The sequence below is a fragment of the Podarcis liolepis genome (genome assembly GCF_965112155.1).
Source record: "Podarcis liolepis genome assembly, chromosome: 6".
In the NCBI taxonomy this organism is placed as follows: domain Eukaryota; kingdom Metazoa; phylum Chordata; class Lepidosauria; order Squamata; family Lacertidae; genus Podarcis; species Podarcis liolepis.
The window spans coordinates 65,932,585-65,945,592 of record NC_139559.1 but is presented as its reverse complement, the minus strand read 5'-3'; the positions used below and the strand labels follow the sequence as shown (position 1 = coordinate 65,945,592).

The 13,008-nt window shown below is 41.6% G+C and overlaps 2 protein-coding genes across 6 annotated transcripts in view; both read right to left on the bottom strand.

Annotated features, from left to right (window-relative positions):
• ST6GALNAC3 (ST6 N-acetylgalactosaminide alpha-2,6-sialyltransferase 3) overlaps positions 1-13,008 on the bottom strand; it is a 283,631-nt gene that overhangs the window by 46,995 nt on the left and 223,628 nt on the right. The gene's annotated exons all lie outside the window — the stretch shown is intronic.
• Positions 1-13,008, bottom strand: part of ST6GALNAC5 (ST6 N-acetylgalactosaminide alpha-2,6-sialyltransferase 5) — a 404,743-nt gene that overhangs the window by 189,824 nt on the left and 201,911 nt on the right. The window lies entirely within an intron of this gene.

Genomic DNA, 13,008 nt, shown 5'->3' with positions numbered 1-13,008 from the left:
CTCACCTGCAATCTAAAGTGGTACAATTCTGCCTTACTACCTCACTGTGAGCTATACCTAAGTACAGTGGTGCCCCGCAAGACGAATGCCTCATAAGACGGAAAACTCACTAGACGAAAGAGTTTTCCGTTTTGGAGGTGCTTCACAAAACGAATTTCCTATGGGCTTGCTTCGCAAGATGACAATGTCTTGCGAGTTCCTGCTGGTTTTTTCCCCTCCCCCCTTTTTCTAAGCCGCTAAGCCGCTTATCAGCTGATCCGATCAGCAGATAAGCCGCTAGAAGCCGCTAGAAGCCGCTAAAAGCCGCTAATAACGCTAATCCGCTAATCCATCAATGGGCTTGCTTTGCAAGACGAAAAAACCGCTAGACGAAGAATCACAGAACGGATTCTTTTCGTCTTGTGAGGCACCACTGTAATATAGTTCTGTGTCAGTTTTCACTGGATTTCCAAACCCACTATCTTGTTTTCTGTGTTCTCCGCATTTGAGGGGGAAACGATTTCCCTTTTCTTCTTCATACTCTGTTTTCAAACCGTCACCATTGGTCTAGAACAACTGAATGCAGAGTGAAGCTGTGTGGGTTTGACACACACACACACACACACACACACACACACACACACACACTGCTTTGAAGGACTCTAATGATATGAGTTTGTCTTCCTGCAGAGAGATCCAAATTATGATGCAGTTTCAGCAGCTTGGTAGACTCAGCTCATGCTGTGCTGGAGATGGACTGAGCAACTAACTACCCAAAACAGGGCAGCACTTCTAATACAGCGTATTTCCACTGAATTCCACTGATGCACCTTAGAGGCGTTTTTGCACAAACAGTCAATATGACACAACCACACTTTACCCTTTGTGAAATACCCTTGCAAACCCATTCTTGGTAACAACAGCACAACACCCCAGTAGCATGCAGGAGAGAGAGGCTGGCCTTGTTTTAAAGAGGGAGTAACCAACGTGGTGCCCTCAGATACTTGAATATATATATATATATAATTCCCATCATCCCTGGTCATTAGCCTTGCTGGCTGGCTGGGGATAATGGGAATTATAGTCAAAAACATCTGGAGGGGACTCTGTTTCCCAAAATCCTTTTGCTATTGTTTCCCCCCTTGGTTTAAAGTGTGTGATATATATAGTACACCTGGTGTTATGGTGCCTGTCTCAAGGAGTATACAAGATAAAGCTGAGTCAATTGGGTCCTCCAACACTGGTGTGAAACGAAAGCCTTTGATATTATTTTAATAAGAAGATTAAACAAAAGAGTCACAAAATGGCAGGATTTTTCTTTGGGCTTATTTTTGCTGCTTTCTCTATATTTGTTCCCCCAAAATACAGTTAGATAAATGCTCTTGTGCAGTTTGCAGCCTCCAAAGCAGAGGAGAAAGTTAATAACGGAAGGAAACATATGAAAGGTTTGTAAAACCTGCCTGCATTACAAACAAGCAATACTAATAGATGACTGTGACACACACACAGCCAATGCATTTGTCATAGTAATGAATGGGGAGAAGATGAGGGAAGTGTTTTCCCAGGTACAAGTATCTCCCAGGTTCAGACTTGGGAAAGCATGAGAGCTTTACCATGGAAGTACAGCCTTGAGGCAAGATGTGTAGGGTTGTACAACAAATACATTTTGGTCAGAGAATTATCAATCAATGAAGGCCCTTATTGATAGAGACAATGGTGGGGAGATATATATATGTGTGTGAAAGTAACAATATTCTGACATTTTATTTTTAGGTTTATGATTCCACCCACCATATATTGTCATACCTTCACTCTTCCAGAAGTGGTAGCAATGGGAACTTAAAGAACAGTTCTTTTTAACATGGGAGACACCTCCTTCTAAGTGTGAAGAGGTCAAAAACATGTCACTGGGCAGGGAAGTTCCAGGGCTGGCTCAATGTGAAGGTCAACCACCTAATAAGCAACACTTGATGGAATCAGCAGAGGATGCAGCAGCCCAGAGAAGAGCGTGCAATGAAGACTTAAGAGTCTCGGAGGAGGGGACAATGGTAGCTTGAGCCCTGCAGGTAGAGATAGGCCAATGCCTCAGACAAATTGGCAGGCAACACTTCATCTGTAGTAAGAGGAAAACAACACTGCCAAACCTAGAGAGCAGAAAGGGAAAGGAAAAGACACTTATCCTCCACTCCCCTGAGCCATAGATGTCTGATCCCTTGTACAAATAAACAACAGCAATTTCTAGGCTGTTTTTGTTCCTGCAAAGCAGGGAAGAAAAAACTTTGTTTTAGTGGTCAATCTCAGGTGGAATACATCACTTTTAGCCTGCCCCTTATACAGAGACCCAAGAGATCACTTTCTAAAACCTTTGTTCACACAAGCAAGCAGGTACACCCCAGCAGAAATGGACGGTCTGGTTTCTTTTAAGTGAGAATAATAGCTTTATAACACAGAGAGTGGCTCTCTATGCACTGGCTACCAAAAAAGAGGAGGGGGAAGCAAAGGAGGAAAAAGGAGTTAGATAATATCGCTATTATTTTTTTGTGTTGATTCAGAAGTTTGAAATCAAGCTGGATTTGAGTTTGTTGGAGTCTCTGGTAACTCTTCTCTTAAATTATGGATGTTGGCTCATACTATGGATGTATGATCTGTATTGTTTTATTAATATTGTTACTTTTGTAGATTTGTCATGGCCTTTGGCTACAACAATAAACTTTGATTGATTGATTGATTGATTGATTGATTGTTGTGGGGCCAAGCCCCTTCCGTTTGGAGTTTTGCCTTTGCATTCTGCAAGCAAAACAGGCAGTTAGATGTTAGACCTGCAGAACTCTCAGAAATGGTTCATGAGTTATCTCAAGGGCATGGTTGCTAAGGAAGCCAGATCATGTCAAGGAGCCAGCTGCTTGTATAAAGGGCTATCCACATGCGTTGGGAATGACAATAGTGAGTATGCATGGTAGAGCTAAGGAATGGTTGCTCTAAATGAAGTACAGTCATACCTCGGGTTAGAGACGCTTCAGGTTGTGTTTTTTCGCGTTATGGACCGGCGAAACCCGGAAGTACCGGAACGGGTTACTTCTGCGTTTCAGCGGCTGCGCATGCGCAGAAGCGCTAAATCACGCTTTGTGCATGCGCAAAACGCCACTGCGGGTTGTGAACACTGTGGGTTGCAAATGTGCATCCCGCATGGATCATGTTTGCAACCTGAGCATCCACTGTAGTAGCTGTTCCTGGTCAGACATAGTGGCCGTTCATGTAAACAATGAACAGTGCAGTTAGGTAGTAGCAAGATTATGTCTTCTCAGAGGTATCACATTGGTGAAGTTGCATATGCACCAGTCCCTAGAGTTCCCTACTAGGAAGAATCCAATTTCTGGCCCACAACCAGTACTATATGTAGTATAGGCAGAGGCAGGATTGATGGACAGCACAGTACAGTACAGTATGTATCTTTCAAGTGTGACACATACTTAACCACATATCAGTATACATTAAGACTTGTGTATTTGTGTTAACGCCTCCTGGATTTTACAGCCAAGCACAAATAAGCATTCCACATAGCCCCATGGTACACAGCGTTACTAAAATATTGCTTAAATTATTTTAAGATGTGCACTGAAATGAGTAGTACTGGTGAATGCAATCTTTTCCCCAACAGAAAAAAATTTAAGGAAGAAACTGCCTCCCAAAGAGACAAACTAAATTGTTTTACTTTATCCCCTTTTTACCAAGCACAAGACATCAATATGCTTTAATTTTGTTAAGTTGGGAAGGTTGATTAAGCCATCTTGGTGGTATTTGGGAAAAACAGGTTTCCTTTGTATTGGTGTTTATTTATTTTTTTACTTTGCACAGTTTTAAGGTGAATGTGTTTGACAAAGTCATTTTTTCAGTTGGCACTGATTTTGCTCACAATGACTGCTTATGCTGCCTTGTGCTTTCAAAAAGAAAAAGACAACACAGGGACCTGATTTAATTATGTAGAGGACTATCAAATATTTCATAAAAACCTTTCTTGCTGTGATATAAATAATATATCTTTTAAACATGCAAATAATGCAGAAATGTGCACAAATGATCTCTGGCAAGCTGATCCCGTAAACAAAATTAGCATGCAAATAAGTTTCTACGGTGCAGATCTGCTACATTGGATGTAAGGGACAACAGAAAAGCCTACAAAATTGTATGCATTGTCCCATACAGGACCCCCCCACGCCAGGTGCAACTGCCTGCAGAACACCACTAGCTCCTTCTGTGATTCTCTGGATTGTGATTGGTTTACATACACATCTTCATCCCTGGTTGACTGCATGATAAAGTGATGCTATATGTGTGCATGAGCCACCATGGATATAATCTGTAATTATATAATCTGTAGCACATGTAGCTTGCTCCTCCTTGTCCCTTAGCAGCTGCTGCCTGAGGCACCTGCTTCACTTTACCTAAGGCCAGCCTTAGGTATGAACACATACCCTCCAACATTTCTCTGATGAAAATAGGGACGCCCCATTCCATAATGATAGTTTTACTATTTATACCCCACACATCTTACTGGGTTGCCCCAGCCACTCTGGGCAGCTTCCACCATATATAAAAACATAATAAAACATTAAAGAAACTTCCCTATATAAGATTGCTTTCAGATGGCTTGGAGGCTGAATAACTCCATACCCTCCAACATTTCTCCAATGATAATAGGGACATCCTAAGGAAAACCGGGACATCCCGGGATCAAATCAGAAACCAGGATGGCTTCTCTAAATCAGGGACGTCCCTGGAAAATAGGGACACTTGGAGGTCTGTGAACATTCTGTTGATGGTATTATATCCTCTTATGTGACCTCAAAATGTAACACTTTTCAGTGCTGTTAGTTCACAGATGTCAAGAACACAATAATGGATTGAAGAGAAATCATGTGTGCCATATGCACATGTCAGTTAGGTCCTGAGAGATTACATGTGTGTTTTTTTGTAGTATAAGTTAGGGGTGTCAAGTGGTGCTTGAAAAATGAGCACCTCATTCAAACACTTCCAAGCAGGTTGGAAGAAAGCAAGGCCCGCCCACCCTGAAACTGTGACTGCCTTACATATGACTCCCCTAAAGCCCCTGGAGAAGGGAAGGAGACAAGTGGTGGCAAGCATTCTGGAGCTTCCAGAAGAGCATGCTTCTACACGAGAGATGGGACCACAAGTTTCATCATCACTGGAAGGAAAATGAAGATCATTTTCCTGCTTGTGATGAGGAGGAGACTTCTAACGCCAATTCCACACCTGATGCAGAAGTACATTTGTGGTGCGGGGACCACTCTCCCCATAGATGCTTTCCTCATGCAGGTTTCTTGGATTCAAGCAAGCAGAAGGTGCCTCACGTGCCTGTGAATCATTTGCAAGTGCCTCATTCAGATTGAGTTTTGATATGAAACTTCAGGATACTTGTACATCCCTAGTATGGACACCTCAGCTCATCCATCAGATCATCTTAAACAAGCAAATAAACACAAAAACACAATGCTCCATCGAAGTGGATCTCACAGTCCTTAATATCTGAAAAGAGCAAAGATGAGTTTGCTCATGTCTAAATGCTTTGGATTGTTTTCTATCTAGGCACACAATATCATATATGTAAATTCCAGACGAGAGCTGGACCATAAAGAAGGCTGATCGCCGAAGAATTGATACTTTTGAATTATGGTGCTGGAGGAGACTCTTGAGAGTCCCATGGACTGCAAGAAGATCAAACGTATCCATTCTTAAGGAAATCAGCCCTGAGTGCTCACTGGAAGGACAGATCGTGAAGCTGAGGCTCCAATACTTTGGCCACCTCATGAGAAGACTCCCTGGAAAAGACCCTGATGTTGGGAAAGATTGAGGGCACAAGGAGAAGGGGACGACAGAGGACGAGATGGTTGGACGGTGTTCTCGAAGCTACAAACATGAGTCTGACCAAACTGCGGGAGGCAGTCAAAGACAGGAGTGCCTGGCATGCTCTGGTCCATGGGGTCATGAAGAGTCAGACACGACTAAATGACTAAACAACAAACAACAACAACAACAAATTCCAGACAGTGACCATGTTAAGTCTGCAAAAGTTCCAGGGACTGGCAGGCTCCAACCTCTTCCACACTTTGATTATGCAAGGTGCAGCGGGCAGGAGTTGACCAGGCTGTTCATAGTATTTGTGATGCTGTAGATAGTGCTGGATTCCAACTGCCATTATCCCTGGCAACTGTTCGTATTCGTTGGGGCTGATGGGAGTTTAGAGTCCAACAACATATGGAGAGTCTAACAACATATAACAGTTTCTCATCCCTACCCTAGTAAGAACTAGACCTAGGGTCTCCTTTACACCCACACCCACACACCACCACGACCACCACCACCACCACCAACAACATGTGATTTGTTCCATAAGACAGCTGAGCAAGAAGCCCTCTACATGCCTATCTAATTTAGATGGGAAAGAAAAATTCAGGGGAAGCTGAAGCTCTTTCTTAACACATGGTCCCACCAAACATTGAGAAAAGGTTCTGCTTTTCCATCCAGGGCATTCTTCAAAGCTGCCAATGAAGCACTGAGCACATAGTTTCCTGTGGTTCTTTTCGTTCTCTGAATCATGCCAATGATGTTGGTTTGTTTGGGGGGTTGCTGTGGTGTTGCTGTTTTGTTTTGTTGATTTGCCATACCTAACATTTAAAAATGATTTACTGGCTTGCAAACAAGGACTTCAATACCAATACTTTGGTATTGAAACTGCCTGTTGATATATAATGATTGCAAAGGCAATGTAAAAACAAAGAAGTAAACATGGGGGGGGGGGACATGCATCTATTGATCTAATTCTGTCTATTCAAAGTGCTGTTTGTTACTCTCTCTATGAACAGAGCTCAGAAGCCTGCCCTGAGACTGAAGGCTGCTGAACTGGAGGAGAAATGGATTGATTTCCTATTTGTATCCAAACAGAAAACTGTGGGCTGCATTATATTATTTAGGAGCACTTGTTAAATGTTTAATGGAATTCGGAAAGAGAGAGAAAAAAACATTCCGTTGCTTGCCTGTAATGTCAACAATGGTTCAGTTTGGAGTTAGTGGTGAATTTGGTAGGGGGGATGCATCCTGATTAAGCAAAATGCCAAATTTATTAATACAGGCTCTTCTGTATTCTAAAGAGGAAATGGGAGAAGTGGGGAATCTGGCAAACCAGTTTCAACTTTCATTTGTTTAATCATGGAAAATTCACGTAAGATAGAAGTGCATGAGGATTCCTTTCATTTATTCCTGCATCTGCAGCTTCTTCCGCTAACCAACCACTCCCTGCACCCCAAATATACAGGCCTCTTCATCTCAGTCTGGCAGCACTGTTTCTTGCAGTGGATCCCTAAAGCACTGGCATGAGAAGGATATGAGAGCGCTTGAAATACTTTCAAGGAATCGTGGCTTGTTTTGGCCTCCAGGGAAAACAATGGTTCAGTGCTGAACGGAGTTTTCATGACAAAACCTGTTGCTTGCCTATAATGGAAACGATAGCTCAGTTTGGTAGGAGGTAGGCTCTGCGTTTGATGATTTTGAGCAGAAAAGTAAACAGTAGAGAATAAGGATGGATCAATATGTCATCTTTGGGTTTTTCATTTATCCAGTCTTAAGTTCAGTTTGTCACACTGCCACATAAGTGTCTAATTTGTTTCTTTTCTTTTCTTTTAAACACACAAAAACTAACCAGCGTTTTAGGACAATTTACTCCCAATATGCAAATTTTGATATGACTTTGTCAGATATAATGCACATTATATTATTTCCAAGAATACAGTGGTGCCTCGCAAGACAAAATTAATTCATTCCGCGAGTTTTTTCGTCTAGCGAATTTTTTGTCTTGCGAAGCACGGTGTCGGAAAAGTTTTGGAAAAGCTTCAAAAATCACCAAAAACCTCAAAAAAGGCTACCACACCGCGTTCTATGAGTTGCTCCTCGAAATCAAGTCACAACTGTATTAACGGTGTTAAGAAAAAGGAAACAAACTTGCAAAAAACGCAAGACGCTTTCGTCTTGCGAAGCAAGCCCATAGGGAAATTCGTCTTGCGAAGCAGCTCAAAAACCGCAAAACCCTTTCGTCTAGCGAGTTTTTCATCTTGTGAGGCATTCGTCTTGCGGGGCACCACTGTATGTGCATTTTTATGCACACACTCTTCTATTAAATGCAATTTTGTACATGTGCTTTTGGTTGGAGAATTACTGAGGGGAACTGTATATGATGTCTAGTTTGTCCCCTTTGTGGCTTAAGCAAAAGGCTAAATAATAACAAGCAGCTGGCTTAGAGTGGTTAAATTGCTTGGTTATCTTATATTAGTTGGCTCCAATCTACACATGTGCTGCATAATATTTTGATGTCTATATTTTGATGTCTCTGGAGTTCTGTACCCTATAGGAACTGCTTATTCTACATTAGTCATGTTTGAACAATATGGGCTCCATTGCTTGAACCAACAAATGGTTTTGGAACCCAAAGGGGAAATACAATAATGGCACTGTTAAATATATCTAAAATGTTTGTATGCAGCCACTGCACTTCCTGCTAAGAAGTAGCCCATGTAGATCAGCCCTTGCCTTCCTGGTCATCTCCAGATGTTGTTAGAATATAGCTCCCATCAAGCTAGCTGGGGTTGATGGGATGTATAATCCAAAATATCTGGAAGACACCAGGTGGACAAAGGCTGATGCAAAGTTTATTCCCAGGCAAACTGGCATAAGATGAAAGCCCAAAGTTGCTACAGCTAAACATCAGAGCCAGATGTTTCACAGTTGTTCCAGCCCATAAGGAGCCAAATGACTGTGGATGTGCTTGGGGATGTGGCCATAGTATAATGTAATGAACTTCTCAAGCCCCAAACCACTGTTTTGGGGCCGAAAATGGAAATGGAAGAGTATTTACTGCTAGATTCATAAAACAACTCTGTAGGTTTTCAAGTTTTTCTTTTCTTTTCGGAGGGGAGCAGGAGTTGCATAAATCTCTTCACAGAATAATATGCTGTTGTTATACTGAGCACCCATTAAACTCTACAGTGATTCACTGTTCCCGCTGGAAATCAAAGTTTTAGGAAATGCTGCAAGATCAAATGACAAATGCAAAATTAATCCCAGACATCAGCATGTGTAAATCTAGTTGTCTTCAGCACTTTTGTTTGATTTCCCCCTGGTCCTGGCCCAATAAGGAAATTAGTAATATTTCAAGACCCAGTGAGATGTGCTCTAAATACAACTCTGGTTCATGAACAGCAAAGAGATTGGGAAGTATCGTTGTGAGCAATGGCTTGTGAATTTTGTCCCAAGGCACATAAAAATACATTATAAGCAGCCACACGCGGTACTTACAATCCAGTGAAGGTAAGCAGGACTATTTTGTCATTTTCACAGATTGTTTTTGCAGCTCCCTGCTTATTATCATGGAGCTTGCAGCTCTCTCTCTTTTTCTTAGCAGACACACCAAAGTAGGTTTTTTTAACTACCTGCCATTCTCTGATAAGAGAGACCTCTACTCTTTTCTAGCTCACGTATGAATTCTTGTAAAATTTCCTGTCTGCAGTCAGAGAAAAGACAAAGTACAAAATAAAAAGCAACAGCCCTCTGCAATATGACTTCAGATAACTGTATTGCAAACATAGAGAGATAGATATTCTGGCAGGTTAGGATAGCTAGGCAGCATTCAGTAGGCATTTGTGAGTCTGTGTGCTTGTTTTTTTTAAACAAAGTAGTAATCAATACACCTGCCATATTATTTTCAAAGAAGGGACATACTACACTCCAAGGATGACTTGTTGTGCAATGTTAACTGAATTACTTACACTCTGCAGTGGCCTTGTGTGGACAGGAATGCAACTGTTTGTCAGGTTTAAAAGAAAATATAGATATCTGAATGGCCTCAAATATCATCATTGTTTTATTTCCATAAAGGCACCTAAAATATACTAGGCATACCACAGCACATCCATTACAATACATAGGGTCCTGCCTTCAGGCACACAATGTAAGGTTTTAAAAATGAGGCAGAATGGAAAACCTCCATTTTGCAGGGTGAGGTGAGGGGGGAAAATGGTGCAAAGGAGACCTATGCAATATTTAAGCCAAAGACAGGAAAAGAATCAAAATAGAAAATCAAAAGAAGGTGCGTTTTAAAGAACAAATACAGGCAGGTGCTAGAAGAGTTTTGCATATCAGGAGACACAAGAAAGGCATGCAAGCAGTAAATAGCACGTAGCAAAAGCTATATTTAACAATAATCTCTGGAAGCAATTGTCTTGTTAATTCCCAAAAACCTTCCTCTTACTGTTATAAAAAAAGAAGCTTTGTAACAGACTGCAAAATTCTCTTTTCAAGGTGTAACCTAAACAGTACATCCCAATTTCAGCAGCACATTGTTGCAAATCACTGGTGCATAACCATGTTTCATAGAATCAGAAGGGAACAATTAAGACACTCAGGATGAAACTGGGGACATCATGTTATCCTGAGGCTTGGCCAACATACCTTCCAATATTTAACAGAGGAAGATAGGGACATCTTCGCATACTGCATGGCACATTCCTGGGCATAGGGTTGTGGGTGTCGCAGGGAAGGGAGGTTGCTTTGGAAGGAAAGTGGCATTAATGCACATGCATTTTTTTGTGTTAGTGTGTGTGTGCTTTTATATGGACCAAGCTAAATCTGATTCATGTCACTTGACTTTTGCATGTGTTCATGAGAAGCTCCATTTTGTTTTGTGTCGACATTAAATGTATTATGTATTAATGTTGGCATTAAATCCCCCACACAAACCATAAAAAGTATTTGTTTTAATTAAGCACTTACCATCCTGGATTTACAGAAACTACCCCAGTTTATGATTTGATTCTGGAATGTCCCACTTTTCCTTAGGACGTCCCTATTTTCATTGGAGAAATGTTGGAGGGTATGGAATAGGATGTCCCTATTTTCATCACAGAAATGTTGACGGGTATGCACTTACAAATAAGTTTGAGGGATGTCTTTTAATGAATTTTGTCTCTTTTTTTGGCAGTAATAGCCACTCCTAGTTGCTCTGGGCCATTCAAAGCAGCTAAAATGCCTGGCTGTTCTTCAGCAGGCCCAGGGAAGGACACTGAAGCTGTTGTGCACATGTGCACTGTGCACTGAAGTTTGCAAAAGGGATTCTCTAAAGGCAAAACAGAGAGCATTTTTCCAAGGACAGGGACCATATATGGGGACTGTACCCACTGGGTATGCAGGCACAATTGCAGAATAAATGCCTTGACTGTTTACGTTAGTGATGCAATCACCTACTTTGGCATAAGGATGCAACATAGCCTATGAATCACAATGAGGCTATTCATATTCTCGTACAGTTCCAGAGAACTGAAAAGTGAAAATGAAGTTTTTCAATGGCCTTTCCCATCGATTGGGCTAAAGAAACTGCTCTGAATCATGTATGCAACTGCATTCTCTGCAAGAAGGATGCTCAAATGGCAAGAAGCAAAGATTTTGCACGCTGTTGCTGAGAGCACGGTGCCCCAAAACAGGATGCTCTGCTCTAATTGGGGCAGTTGAAAAGTATGTTGCACTGGCCTGGTAAGTGGCAGTAATACTGCTGTCAGTGGGGCAGTGGTATGGACCCACCCCAGCTGCTTCTGGAAATTCAGAAATATAATATGTCAGAGCAGCATGAGAATGAGTATGCTAACACTGCTTCCAGTCCCTGTTGTTGGTCACAAGTTGGAGGGTGACTATCTGAAGCAGGGAGCCTGTTTTTAATCACATGGCTTCCCTGTGCAATGTAAAACCCTGATTTTCCCAGGTTCTATGTCATGAGGCGAGCCCCCACGAGCCTTGAATACAGCTTAAATCTCTCTCTGGCCTGTTTACAGTCCCACCTGGGGTGGTGGGGGTGGGAATGCCATCTAAACAGTTCCTAAGATTCACATGGATACTTCCCCCAAAATGAAAAAGTCATATTGCAGTTACAGAATGCTTATTGGAATCACCACTATAAGCTGTAGGAGCATCCATAATGGATATAAAATAATATTATCTCTCTGTATTTGGTCTGAGCACTTTCCTGTATGGGTCTTTGTTTGTGGTCCATCCTTGTAATGAACTAATTCTCTTCAAAAAGCCAATTAATTTTCCTAAATTATGTTTTTTTCCTGAACAGTTCAACTCATCCTCCTTAGGTGTCCTTTAGCATCTTTTAGCTATCAGGAAATAATAGATGTCCTTGAAATCCTTTGTGTGAAACACCAATATATTTATGTTGAAAAGAAACCTCTGGGGCTGAAGTGCTATTACAACAGAAGCAGAGCAACAGGCTCTCTAAATGCAATTGTCTGTGAAACAGAAATATATTCTGTTCTATGCTTATATCCAATGATCTTTATGTGCTGAATGTAATGCTGTTATCACATCTACTGGAATTTGCTCTCCGCTAAAGAACAAAGGAAAGAAGTCCCTTAAAAGAAAATCATATGGGCATTTTAGAGGCTGCTAGATGACAGAACACTATGGTTTCTGTGAAAGGCCAGTGTCTTATAAACTGCAGGTGGTCAGATGCTTCTTGCTTTAATGGAGTCCATTCCAAGAACAGCAAAATAAGTTACCCTATACTGAGTCAGACCATTGGTTCATATAGCTCAGTGCATCTCAGTGTACACTGATTGGCAGCTGCTCTCCCGGATTTCAGGCAGGGAACCTTTTCCTGGTCCTACCTGGAGATGCTGGCGATTGAACCTGGAACACTCTGCACCCAAAGCAGATGCTCTGTGCCCCACAGCAGTGGATCTTCTTCTAATATTACTAGCACATGAGAACCAATGTCTAAGTTGGAGTGTTCTTTTCCCCTGATAAACAGTACTCCGAGGCTGCAACGCTTACCTGCTAGAAGTAAGCCCACTGAACTCAGTGGGACTTATTTCTGAGTAAGACATATATGGAATTATGCTATGAATCTTCCACTGCTACAACAGAAAGACATCGGTGTTATTTATGCATTTATATAAACTACTTAAGACT